We start from the raw sequence: 14499 nt of genomic DNA on the forward strand, positions 1-14499 counted from the left end.
GGACACAATGGAGGAATGAAGCCTCCTGAAAACATGGTAATGGATAAATAGCAGGAAGTCACCTTGTGATATAATTTCTTCAACACCAGACACTAACCTGGAAACCACGGTAGTTTTGTTCACTTTTTTAAATTTTGAAAGGAACTGCTTGCTTAGCTCACTCTAATGCTATGAAAATCAGACATGAGTACAATTTTAAAAAACATACATCAGTGCACAAAAAGGAAACAAAATGATAAGCTTACAAACAAACCACTTCTTTGGAATATGGGGGAAAAAAGCTGAATTTCAGAGAGATTAATGTGGAGAGATTGCCAGCTTCACAGAAAGTCTGTCCAGGCCAAGATGCCTCCAAGTTATTTTTAGCCGTTCTGAAGTGCTAAACACTGTGCCAGGGTACCACCTCAGTCTCATTAAGATATTTTGAAAACGCTTGACTTTCTTCTGCCTGCTGTAACAGCTCCCTGAATCTTTTATATTCCTGCAATGTTTTACTCCTTAAGTCAATAGAAACTTTTAAGGAATCTTTGATTTAAACAGAGAAATAAAAAAAAAACTCTTCAGTCATATTTGGAAAATCTAGGCTAAATAAGATTTTGTGGAAACTATTGTAGGTCTGACTGATGTATCAAAGTTATTGTTTGCTTAACATTATAAGTAGAGTAAAATGTATTACACTTTGGATCAAAATGTGAGCCAGAAGGAACAGACAATTATTTCAATTTTTCCAAGGAATTGCTACTTCTAATTTTTTATTTCCTACCACATCATTTTGATCTGTTGGAGTAAATCATCTGAAGAAAAAAGTAAAGGGATGCAATTTCCCTGTATGATGAAAATGCCAGGAGAGAACTGCTCCAAAATCAACACTAGAAGCATCCACTTCTAAATCAAATGTCAAGCCTATGGCAGGGCATCCGAATACAGAAGCTGTTGTAAATTCTTATTTAGGTCTTTTTAAGCTTTCTATACCTGCTTAGTCTATTAAGATGTGTAGGTTGTTTTATGAGTCAATGTCATGATAGGTGTAATTATAGTGGAATTTGGCTTCTTCTAATCAATAATTGCCTTATCCTTATTTTTTAGTCACACTAATTCCATGTCTTAAAATAAAACAGTCGATTTATGGAATTCACCTTTTCTGATTATGCAAAGAAATTGGTAGAATGTTATCTATATTGGACATGTCGAACAAGTGTATGTTTAAATTGAATCAAACAATTGAAATACTGCAGGATTGTTTGCTGGAACATAGGGATTTACTTAATATCCATAATGTCGATAAGATGTGTTAACTGTAATTTTCCCTTCATCTTCTCCCTCTTATTCAAATGAGGTTGTGAGCTCTTTTTAGATCTATTTTCATAAATATTGCTGATCACATAACCAGTGTGACACATATCTAACGATGGCTATAGCAACCATAAACAGCATGGTGGTGTTCATGAGAAAAATCCACAAAATTAACAAAATGGTGGAAGATGTGAAAAATATATAAAAAAAATTACAGTTTTATCATTTTATTGATTAGATTAGAAAAACATATTTGCAAAATAATTTATAACACTAATAACAATGATGTTGTTTATCTTTTTCTCTTTACCATAAGGGACCCATTATTCATCTTCACTGAAATAACAGAGAAATCACTTTCATTCTGGGAAGGACAGAGTTATATTTTTCACATGGCAATATGGTGATGTACACATTCCCTTACCTGAAAAATGTTCAGGAGATCCTAACCATGTGTCCTCTTTTGAAATAGCAGCTACTGGCAAGAGTCATATGCAGACATTTATGACTACAAGAATGAAGTAGCTTAGAAATACATGGCTAAAGTAAATTATAAACCTATACTGGTTATTTCTCAAGAACTAATAGCTTAGAAAGTACAAGTAAAAAAAAAACATCTTCAAAAAAGTGAATAGGACAATAAGACTATCTGTCTTGCACTCTTAATGAATAAAATGAGGAGAAACTGGATTAAAGAGTCCAAAGATACACAGATGATGTATGTTCCATCAAAAATTGAACATTATAGTCTAAATATGAGTCTTCTTCATCTGCTTCTTTGTTGAAGACTAGAAATGCAATTTTATTCCAACATGTAGAAATCAGAATTCACTTTATCATTAAATTAGACAATTTAACCCTTGTGGAAAGTCTTCAATTAAAGAATAAGACGTTCACAAAACAAAGTGTTGGGGACCGTCCCCGTATATTGTCCTGCGGACAAAGTAGCAAAATAAATGATCAAAAGCAAACCAAAACAGTAACATTTGACAATCTTTATCTGACAAAATGGTGTTTATATACAGTATTGAATTGTGGGAACAGGAAATGGTTGGCAGGAAGTGACGTTATAACAGGAAGCGGAAACAACGTTGTTTGATGAAAACCGGAAGTGATGTCTTTGAGAAAGCATCGGAAGTGATGTCAGTTCATGTGCCCGGAAGTGATGTCATGGCGGCCATTTTGAAATTCAGAAAGGTTGGAAATTAGTTTTCTTCGGTTTTTCTGTGGAGAGAAGAGATTCCGGTAAGTACCACGTGACAACCCTTCATCTCGCGATGTTTCACTCACCTTTAGGCTTTTAGACTGCCTCCTAATCGCACGTGTGTGACACCCTGTATTCTGTTTTCTATTGTGGTGCCAGAACCATCTCCAGTGCCTGCTTTGGCTTCAAATTTTTGACTTACAATTGGGGATGTTCAATGTTATGATCTCAGCAAGAGCCAGAAATGCCTCTTCTTCTTCTTTCGGCTGCTCCCGTTAGGGGTTGCCACAGCATATCATCTTTTTCCATATCTTCCTGTCCTCTACATCTTGCTCTATTACACCCATCACCTGCATGACCTCTCTCACCACATCCATAAACCTTCGCTTAGGCCTTCCTCTTTTCCTCTTCACTAACAGCTCTATCCTTAGCATCCTTCTCCCAATATACCCAGAATCTCTTCTCTGCACATGTCCAAACCAATGAAGTTCAAACATAGCATCAAAATGGGTTCAGAAAGATGATTTAAGTGATTTTGAACATGTTCTGGTTGTTGGTACCAAATGGGCTGGTCTGAGTATTTCAAAAACTGCTGAACTACTGGGATTTTCACATAACCATCTCTAGTGTTTACAGAGAATAGTCTGAAAAAGGGAAAATATCCAGTGAGTGGCAGTTCTTCTGGGTGAAGCTGCTTTTCTGATGCCAGAGGAGAATGGCCAGACTGGTTTGAGCTGGTAGAAAGGCAACAATAACTCAAATAACCACTTGTTACAACAGAGGTATGCAGATCTGAACATACAGCATGTTGAACCTTGAAGCAAATTGGCTTCAGCAGCAGGGTGCCACTCCTGTCATAACGATACAAGTCCCACGAGCTAATAAAATTGGACAATTGAAGATTAGAAACACATTGTCTTGTCAGATAAGTCTTGATTTCTGCTGCAAAATTTGGATGAAAGGGTCAGAATTTGGCATCAACAACATGACAGCATGGATCCATCCTGACTTTTATCAATGGTTCAGGCTGGTGGTGGTGGTGATGTAATGGTATGGGGGATATTTTCTTGGCACATGTTGGGCCTCTTAGTACCAACTGATCGTTGTTTAAATGCCACAGCCTACCCAAGTATTGTTGCTGATCATGTCCATTCCTTTATGACCGCAGTGTACCCATTTTTTAATGGCTACTTCCAGTAGGATAACGTGCCATGTCACAAAGCTCAAATCATCTGAGACTGGTTTCTTGAATATGACAATGAGTTTACTGTACTCAAATGACCTACACAGTCACCAAATCTTAATCCAATAAAGCACCTTTAGGAGGTGATGGAATGGGCGATATGCATCATTAATGTGCAGTTGACAAATCTACAGCAGCTGCATGATGTTGTCAAGTCAATATGGACCAAAATACTTTGTTGAATCTATGTCACAAGGAATTACAGCAGTTCTGAAGGCAAAAGGGAATCCAACCCTGTACTAGCAAGGTGTACCTAATAAAGTGTCAGGTGGGTCAGGCCCCGCAAGGGGAAGCAAAGCTGTGTGCACCTGATGAGTCCAAAATAGGGTGAAACATGTGTCATGTACTCTCTGTATTATTTGGCCAGAAGGACTACACGGATGGAGGCACACCCTGGATGTGACTGTTTCTATTCTCTTCTCAGTTGCAGAGAAGAAATAATGGGTGGACTGGGGGAAGCCAACTGTGAATCCACTGTTCATCCACCAGCATGCTAGCTGGAAGTGCTCCTCTGCCACGGCCCCAGTTTAGACACCTACAGGGTTGCATGGATCTCCTAGTTTAGGAGGGAAGCCCTGTTAGGGTCCCTGGGGATTGCTGGCCAGTTAAGGCTACCCTTCTTCATGGAAATTCAGCCTGACCATGAAGTGGGTGCAATTTTGTGATGCCCTGGCATAAAAGAAACCACCTCATCTCACTCAGGGAGTCGGATACAGAAGGAGATGGACAAAGCATGCTGGAGTGGCGGAGGAGAAAGGGGAAAGAAAATTTTGGAGGTATTCGTACTTATTATGTACTTATTGTGGCAGAAGAGCCCATGGAAAGGTACTTTGTTTAATAAAAAAATCATTTCATTGAACTGTTGCCTATATGGTGGTGTCTGAGGTTATGGAGGGATCTGAGATGCCCACTAGTGGTTTATATATTTATGTTTTTAGCTTTCATTGACATTTAAGTGAAATGGAGCAAAGAAAAAGGTTAAAAATAAAGTTGACATTACCAAAAAGAGAAAAGTGTCATTTTCTGAGTTATACAAAGAGGCCTTTTTCAGGGATCAAGTAATGCACTAATAACTTACAGCAATGGAAATTAATTAAGCCTTGAAAGTTGATGTGAACAATTCCTACAGGAGGCCCAACTTTTGTTGATTACTTACACAATCTCTGTATAAAAGTGGTGTTGAAACAAATTGTTTTGCTAACTCCTCTAAAGCATTATTTGGACAATATTACGGTGTGGATTGCTATCATAAGGGTGAGGGAAAAGCAATTAACAAAAGAAGACAGACCATTATAACCCTTAAAAGTGTGGGTCATTCTGAGAAATTACGAAGAAAACCAAGGTGTCAGTGAGTACGGTTTCTTACACCTTCAAAGGGAACATGGAAACTGGAGGAAATTCTGACAGGAACGGGTCTGGCAGAAGGCAGGTTTCTGAGAGTTAACAGAATGCATGATAGACACCTTATAGGCCAGTGGTCAAAGTAGAGGTGTCACTTTCAACTGTGAAGAGGAGACTTCATGCTACAGGACAGAGTTGAGGCACAGATCTGGGGAAGGCTGTGAAAACATTTCGGCAGCATTAAAGGTTCCCAAAAGTACAGCTGTCATCATAAGTTTTAAATGGAACAAGTCTGGAACAACTATGATTCTTTCAAGATGAGGCCTACATTTGTTCCCCTATGGTATTGCTCTAAAGACCCAAAGAACTTATGTGGAAATGGAACAAATTAGCAGAAGGACATCCATCATTGCAACACAACCCTCCACTGATTTAGGTTTTATGATAGATGACCAGATGGATGCCTCTCCTCAGTAAAAGACACATGGAATCCTACTTGGAGTTTGCAACAAAGCACTTAAATGTCTCTCATACTGTGAGAAGCAAAGTTCTCTGGTCTGATGAAACCAAGATTGGTGTCATGTCTGGCAGAAACCAGGCACTGCTCATTGCCTGTGTAATACCATTCCAGTGGTGAAGCATGGTGATGGCAGCATCATACTGTGGGGTTGTTGGCCAGCAGCAGTGACTGGGAGATGTCAGGGTTCAGGAAAATCTGAAAAGAGCAAAATACAGAGGTACCTTAATGAATACCTCCTCCAGAGTACACTGGACCTTAGACTGAGCAGAAGGTTCACCTTTCAACAGGACAAAACAAGGACAGCACATGAGTAGCTTAGGGACAACTTTGTAAATGTTCTTGAGTGGCCCAGCCAGAGTCCAGACTTCAACCCATCAACCATACCTGGAGAGACCTAAAAATAGCTGTCCACTGATGCTCTCCATCTAACCTGACAGATCTTGACAGGATCTGCAGAGATGAGTGGAAGAAAATCCTTAGATCCAGGTACTGTATGTGAAACTTGTGGTGCCATACCCAAGAAGACTCCAGGACATTTTCATTTATTTATTTGGCTCATGCCTTTATCCAAGGCGGCTTACAACATTTATGATACAATTGGTTACATTTCTTTTGGTTTGCAATTGGAGCACACGCAGGTCAAGTGACTTGCTCTGAGTAACGCAGAGTCAGTAGTGGGATTTAAATCTACAACCTCAGCCTTAACCATTACACTACAGTGTCTGCCATAATTGTGACAAAGGTGTATCATTGAAATACTAAGTAAAGGGACTGAATGCTTATCTCAAAGTGATTGTGTAGTTTTTTAAATTATTTTCTAATACAGTTACAACAATTTCTGAATTCTTGCTTTCAATTTGTCATTCTGGGGTATTGACTGTAGCTTGATGAGGGGAAAAATGAATTTAAACAATTTTAGTATAATGCTGCAACGCGGAAAAATGTGTAAAAGTGAAGGGGTCTGAACAATTTCTGAATTCTTGTTTTGAGTTTGTCATTCTGGGGTACTGACTGTTGCTTGATGAGGGGAAAATTGAATTTAAACAATTTTAGCATAATGCTGCAACACAGAAAAATGTGTAAAAAGTGAAGGGATCTGAACACATTCTGAAGGCACTATATGTGTATTTATGTGTAGCCAAGATGCTAGACTAGCAAATCAATCACATCATTAATAGATATTCAGTAAGAGTCAATTGTAAAAACATGTCTGCGTTTTTGCTTGAGTAGGTTTAAATTTCTGTGGGAGACAAGACTCGGAACATAAAAGGACACAAGTACAATTTTAAATAATTTAAAAGAAAGTCCTTGAACTTCGCGAGTCACATTTTCAACGCGAATCCATTTTCTTGCTGCTTAAAGGGTGTTGAGAAGCCCTGGTGGCTTAGATCAAATTGCACATTTCATTACCTGTTATACTGTACGAGCGCTCGCTCGTCTGGCACTCCGCTGTTTTCCTGGCACGTCCTTAGCAATGTCAAATGGAGCAACAGTTTATGCTAATCGGCGTACACAGACTCGGCTGGAAAATCAACTTGTGGGCATTCTGTTGTGTTTCTGTGCGTATGTACGTGCGCGTGTGTGGGTTTGCAGGTGTTTCCTTCCTTGCTGTCCAATGAATGTTTAAGACCTATGAAACGATCAAGCGATTTTCTCATGTTGTGCTTTGAGAAACGCCAGTTGCATCAAACACCATTCCCGAGTTATTCATTTAAAAACCATACCATTGCGTCCAGTGGCATACCATTGAATGGTAATGACATGATCGTTGTCATTACCTGAACATTCACCAGTTGAAAAACCATGGCACAACATACGCAATAGTGTAGCTGCACACCCTTGTGTGTTCCTATGTGTGTATCAGTAGTGTATATTTTTCTGTCTGACTGCTTTCGGAAAGACGTGATCCGCGGAGACGGGAATTAAACCCTCCTTCAGGGGCAATGCACGCTGCCAGGCAGCACCAATGTGAACTGCTCGAAAGCGCACGAAGGGAAGGAAGGGGAGACGCGGAGGAGGAGGAGGAGAAGGAGGAGGAGGAGGAGGGTTTCCACAAGAACAGCTCTCCCTAATTCGAACATCTTCACCGAGCACTTCAGATTCTGCCGGACAAACAACTATCGCGCAGAAAGAAAGAGAGAGAGAGAGACAGAAAAAAAATTACAAGACTGGCGGACTATTTAGCAATAAACCGGATACACTGACATTCCTGGTCGTCTACAGAAAAAGGAGAGAAAATTGTCATTTCGGTAGGATTTTAAACGTGTTCCTGGTTGCTTGGTTACAACAGAGCATGATTCTAATTTATAGTGGAATGTTTTGTGACTGGAATTGAAAAGAACCTCTCCCACGTTTATGTTGCAGGCAAGGATAGGTTTTTCTTACAGGGGGGCTATGTGGTCATATTCTATCTGTATGCTATCTGTAAAAAAAGCGAGATTTGTTTCAGTGGAAGCGGTACAAATGCGTGAACTGAATGCAGGATTAACAGGTTTCAATGGGTTATTTCAAATTTTATTTGGCTTTCTGTGCGTAATGAAAAAGTAATTAGGAGATCAGAGTTATGAAGGCACTCATCATTCATCGATGACTGACAAAAGAAAAATTGTTTTTTAATTTGTGTTGTGCAAGGGCGATGTGTGTCAAGGAGAACAATTTTGTCCGTATCTGCTTTATGCAATTAATGTTATAATTAAGTTTTTTTCCCCACATGTGTATCTGCAAATCAGCATTGCTTTTCGCAACTGCATTGCTTTTTTTGTTGGTTATTTCGTCTATGATAAATTCGTTACTAGGAAAGCATTAGTCACATATACGCAGCCCTAGTGTAGACGGCTCACAGTGCCTTCCTTACCTTTCGCAGCAATCATTCAGTTTTAACACTGCGGTGAACAGTAAGAAAAGTTTTCCTTGCAGAGGAACATTCAACTTAAAAATGAACGGCATCATAATTAAAACAATATACAGATCCCACAAATAAAGCCTTTGGAGTATTTTACACACTGCAGCGATGTCTGATAAGGATCACCAAGATTACCTCTTCCGAAGTTGCGTTTAGCTGCGTGTAGGTTTTCTCCTCAAGATTTTAACGATATTAAACCACATAAATAGTTCCATGTTGACAGTTTCGGATAATGCGAAAAATAAAGAAACATTCGTGTTGTCTAGTATTTAAATTCTTCGTGCAAGCCAAAAGATACACATCTATCAAAAGCGTTTGCACCTTGTCATCATGCTTTTTTTTCCTGTTATTGATGCTGCAAAATAATTGGTATAAATATGTTAACAATTTAGGCAGCTTAATGGTGAAGAAAAGACTATAGACAGAGTTAATGCACCAAATGGATTATTAGAATTCGGGGAATTAAACCTTGCAAATTAACTTCATTCTCGCTCCATGGTTAAGCTTAGAAATAATGAAGTAGCGTACCTGATCACTGAATTTCACGGATCGTTCTGTGCATTCAATCATTTGGGAGCTGCGACTACTTTGATTATTTTAAACATTAAAAACAAATGTAAAGAAAAAGCGATATATTTATATAAAGTGCGTGAGACCCTAATCTTTCTCTCTGAAAACGCATCAGCGTTTTAATTATCCATCCATTTTCGAATGACTGTTGCTATTTTCTATCTCAGAAACATGCGCAAAACGCTTATTTCATTTTTTAAGTAATAAAAGTTGAAAAGCATTTTATTTTCACTTTAATATACGGGGCGGAACAATGGCTCAGCGGTTAGCCCAGCTGCCTTGCAGATCGCTGTCTGCGTTTTGTTTGCCCGTTCTCTCCGTGTCTTCATGGTTTCTTCAGCTACTCCGGTTTTCTTCCAACGTCCCAAAGACTTGTGGGTCCGGTTCACTGGAGATGCCGGGGTTCGTGTGAATATATGTGGGCCTTCCAGTGGAGCAGAGCCCAGCCCGTGCCAAGCGCCCGATGCCTCCATTAATACGCTCCGGGTCCTGGCAACTGCGATGTGAATTACGGAGGTCTGAATATTGTTCTGTGCGTTATGTTTCATAATTACAACAGAGGAAATAGTCATTGTGGACGCACTTGATAGATAAAGGTTGGACAGAAATAAATAATAAATGATATGCCGATCCACGCATTGCATGTTCAATAGCGGCGTTCATATGTTTCAGCCTGTATCAGATGGATATCACAAAAGACGTCGGGACCTTCATTGCAGTTTTAACATAATGAATGCGCCGGGAGTGCTGCTCGGTAATGTACCTTCATAAAGTACAAGCCTCAGTAGAAAAGGTCACAGAATGAGATTTGCGTGTGTCTACCTTTAGTAATAACGTCATGCCATAAGAAGGGTATGACACACTAACTTTATCAAAAGGCAGTGATCTGTGTGTGGGGAAATTTGTGAATACAACTAAGTGAATTACACAACCTTTTCATAGCCTTTACTAACGTGCATACAGTTCTAATCAATTTAGCTTTAAAGCCACACACACTCTACAGTACTTAACCCCAGAACAGGGATCACCCGAGGAATACCCAAAGCTGAGTCTGCAAAAATCGGTCTGATTTCAAGGGTGAAAAAGAATATTTGACACTTAGCTGTGTATCTGTATGCATGTTTATCAGCTGTTCTGTACATATTTTATCCTTGCTAAAAACAGCTATACAAACTTTGCTTCACTGGTGCCAGATGCCTACAGAAACACCTTCTGAAGTCTGTGAGGTTTCCACTCACTCATCAGCCTTTAATGAATGTAATGAATGGTAGATGCCTTGTGGTGACTGGTCTGTAATGATTACCGGATTCAATAACTATGCACTATAAAGATTGTGGTAAACATACGCATATTAATACAGCAGGGACAATTTCTATTAGTTATGCTCTTACATAAATTGATTAAGAGCTCACTAGAATCTATGAAGACCTATACACTTTGGTAAATACATTCATGCATCCATTCATTAATATTCTAAACTTGCTTTTCCATTAGGGAATGTGATGAATGTTTAACAAATATATCATTTTGCAGCTCTAAACTTGAGTCAACAATAACAACAGTAACATTTATTTGTATAGCACATTTTCGTACAAACAATGTAGCTCAAAGTGCTTTACATGATGAAGAAAGAGAAAAAAGACAAAATAAATAATTAAAATTAGGGGACACTAATTAACATAGAATAAAAGTAAGGTCCGATGGCCAGGGAGGACAGAAAAAACAAAAAAAAACCTCCTGACGGTTGAGTCTATCTTGACTTGAGTCTATGACAGTGAAGCATTATTCATTTTTTCTGTCTATTTTCCACAAATATATCTATTTTAATTTATGTACATATTAATTAAGGAATCTTCTATAGAACAAAACATCCACAGAGCCAATGCTCAGTGGGGTCCTCGAGTAGATGATTCACCACTATGTTGAAAGAATTTTGCTTGCAGTATACTCTGCTTGAGACTAAATAAGTTTAATTCTCTGGAGTCTGTCAGAGTAGGACATGTCCTCAAGTCCTCAAGTCCTGGGATGTTCTTGGCTGCTCTTCTCTGCCAAGCCTCAAGTGCTTTAATCTTTTTTATACAGATAAAATGTCTTTCTTGTGGTGTGCTGACCAGAATTGCACACAGTGCTCCAAAGACATTTTCATTAGTGCATTATAAAGTCTGAGCATAACGTCCTTTGGTTTATATGCAAAAGTTTTTAAGATATAACCTCTAGACTTGCATATCTTTACTATTATATCTTACTAGTGAAATTGTATTTATTATTATTGATTTTCACTGCACCAAAGAGCCTCTGTGCCCAGTTACACTTCATTGAGTGGAGTTGGAGGTGGTGCACTGCTACCAGTACTTGAGGATCCAAATCAGTCACAGGATGGACTGGTCTTTTAATGCAAATTAACTATATAAGAAAGGGAAGAGCAAACTCTTTTTTACTGAGGAGACTGTGCTCTTTTAATGTAGGTACTGACATCCTTTACATGTTCTACATCATAGTGATGGCCAGTGTGATTTTTTTTACGCTGTGGTGTGCTGGGTTGGTAGCATTATTTGAAGAGAGGCTCACTGAATAAACATTAAAGAATTATTAAAGCATTAGATTGATTAAAAGGACAGGTGTACTTATGGGATGCACTCTTGACCCCCTGGAGATAGTAGAGGAGGAGAGAATGAAGACAAAACTGATGGCTGTTATGAACAAAGCAACAAGTTCTCTATATGATACTCTAGCATTAAGTACTTTTAGCTTGTTTCTCAAGAAGCGCTTCTTCCTACCAATATCATTACACCCTTATAACGCGTCACTGTGATTGCTCTCTTATCTTTAGCCAAGCCAGAAATGTTGTGGGTTATTTTTATAATTCTTGTGTGTATCTGAAAGACATTGTTGTTATTGTTTGTTATGCTAAATTTCGTAGTACAGATAAAGTTCTATCTATCTATCTATCTATCTATCTATCTATCTATCTATCTATCTATCTATCTATCTATCTATCTATCTATCTATCTATCTGATAGCGTGACTATTTATTTATTTAGTGATCAGCGATTAATCTTCTATAGATAGATAGATACTTTATTAATCCCAAGGGGAAATTCACATACTCCAGCAGCAGCATACTGATACAAAAAAAAAATATTAAATTAAAGAGTCATAAAAATGTAGGTAAAAACAGACAATAACTTTGAATAATGTTAACGTTTTACCCCCCCCCCCCTCACCCCCCCTTCTGGGTGGAATTGAAGTGTAGCATAATTTGGGGGAGGAACGATCTTCTCAGTCTGTCAGTGGAGCAGGACAGTGACAGCAGTCTGTCACTGAAGCTGCTCCTCTGTCTGGAGATGACACTGTTTAGTGGATGCAGTGGATTCTCCATAATTGATAGGAGCCTGCTGAGCGCCCGTCGAACATGATCTTGCCTAAAGAAGGGGGGCCTGAGTTGCCTCGAAAGCTTGCATATTGTAATCTTTTTAGTTAGCCAATAAAAGGTATCATTTTGCTTGACTTCTCAGTACATTAAAGTTCCAATACTGAATAATTTGGGGCTTAAATCATACACATGAGTAAAGCCTTTGAGTCAATCTGTGTATTTACACAATATAAAAATGGATTCCACTACTAAGATTTTAATAAAATATCCTAATAAATTAAAAAGCAATAATCAATCTGGCAGGTCTCTCTGTGTTACTGGCAGCTCTGATCTGATTAGCTTTTCTAAGTACTTTGGATTTATAGTTTGAGTGTATGGCCTTTACTGCCTTGGGTAATGTCCATATTTCTTTTTATACATTATCACTGTACTTAAGCAAATGTGCTTTAGGGGAAGGGAATTTGGTCCTTATCTGTTAGCTTCATTCTGAATCTAAAACCAGCTTGATTAAAGTGATTGAATGGCAGGTGGTGGTATGCAGGGATCATTAAATGCTGTTGTAAAAGCTCTTCAAAATCCAGAATATTCAATCAACATTTAATTCAAGTTGTAACTGACTGCTTTTGGCCAGTTCTTGTAAAATATTATTAAAATCATCTCTGTTGGGTCACTTTGTTTTTATTTATACCCTTGTGATGCAATATATCCTGTCCTTCAAAGCTTGCATGCTCTGTGTCTTTGCAGTAGGATGTAGTCCCAAAAGGCCAAAATGAAACAAGAATTGGTTAGAAGACTGAAACACGTATTGCAAAACACCTGTGGACATAGCACAGGCTTCCTAGTCTTGACTAACCACTGAGTTGCTTTCTTATGATGACTTCAGCAAGTACTTATACCATTCTTATATATTTTTTTCTTCAGAAGCATTTTGGTTTTGTCTGCACCTCAATAAAAATCCCAAAGTGACAAATCATTTATCTTTATACAGTTAAACTTGTTTTGGATTTAACTGTTCAAGTAGCTGACGTAGAACTTATTACCAAACAGCCATTTCAGAAGCAACTGTCAGGGTGTTTGGTTACCAAATAGTTCATTAATCTTATCATGTCACCCACTTGTTTCTGGAAGATGGCAGAATGTTTGATTGCCAAATTGACTAGTCTGTTTTTTCAATGTTCACATTTGTTTGTCTTGAAAAGGTTGTTCCAACTCTATTCATGGCCTTCTCTTAGTCTCCACTAGGCATCTTTGAGTGCATATTTGGATATTTACCTGGAAGTATTATGCCAGATTCTCTTTGTTGATTCTTTTTTTTCCTTTGATTCTAGGTTCTCAGATTTGCCCTATGTAAATTGCATTGGCTAATGTTTACCCTGAACCTACACAGGCTTGGTTCCTATAACACTCACAGTCACTTAAAACACTTCACTGCTGCAGTGCTGGTTCATTTTTGAAGGAACCAAATTGCTTTTAGTTTTCAGTGAATAACTGTGATGCACCTCACTGTTCATTATTGTGGATGTTTCGCCTTTTTATAGTGCCTGAAATTGAACCCAACATAGTAGACTGTAGTGCTCAAAATATAGCAGGGAGGGTTGTTTGATCATGTAAGATCCATATATTCCCCTTTTATACCGTTTATTGTGTAAAATGTAATAAAATGTCTAAAACCCCATACACTTACCACTCTGTGATCAGGTAAATTAGCGCTTCCTCCCCCATTCCTTCTACTGTATATCTGTAACCTCAGGCAATTAGACAGAGTAAAGAAACAGGCAGGAGTTAAATAATATATTTAATTATGTATTATTGATAAAAATGCCAAAAAATATTACGGATGCAGAGTACTATGTGAATATTGACAAACCATGCCCTTATAGCCTAAATAGCAGCTTGCTTTGCTGCCACATGGTCTTTGAATGGAGTATTGAACAGGACAAATGCCTGTCTCAGTATGGCTGTTTTCATCTTGGTCATCTCTGGCACTTCATGGATGGTGGTTGGGGGCGCGGGGAAGGCAAGGTGACCAACTTTTTTTTTATCATTCTTACCT

At 38.4% G+C, this 14499-nt stretch overlaps 1 protein-coding gene across 1 annotated transcript in view; it reads left to right on the plus strand.

Moving 5' to 3' along the window:
• Nucleotides 1-7549: 7549 nt before the first annotated feature.
• Nucleotides 7550-14499, plus strand: part of gabra3 (gamma-aminobutyric acid type A receptor subunit alpha3) — a 534464-nt gene continuing 527514 nt past the window's right edge. Inside the window, exon 1 of the mRNA XM_028816097.2 lies at nucleotides 7550-7850. The gene's annotated coding sequence lies outside the window, so the exon portion shown is untranslated. The remainder of the gene's footprint in view (nucleotides 7851-14499) is intronic.

This window comes from Erpetoichthys calabaricus, chromosome 12, assembly GCF_900747795.2.
Source record: "Erpetoichthys calabaricus chromosome 12, fErpCal1.3, whole genome shotgun sequence".
NCBI classification, from domain to species: Eukaryota; Metazoa; Chordata; class Cladistia; order Polypteriformes; family Polypteridae; genus Erpetoichthys; species Erpetoichthys calabaricus.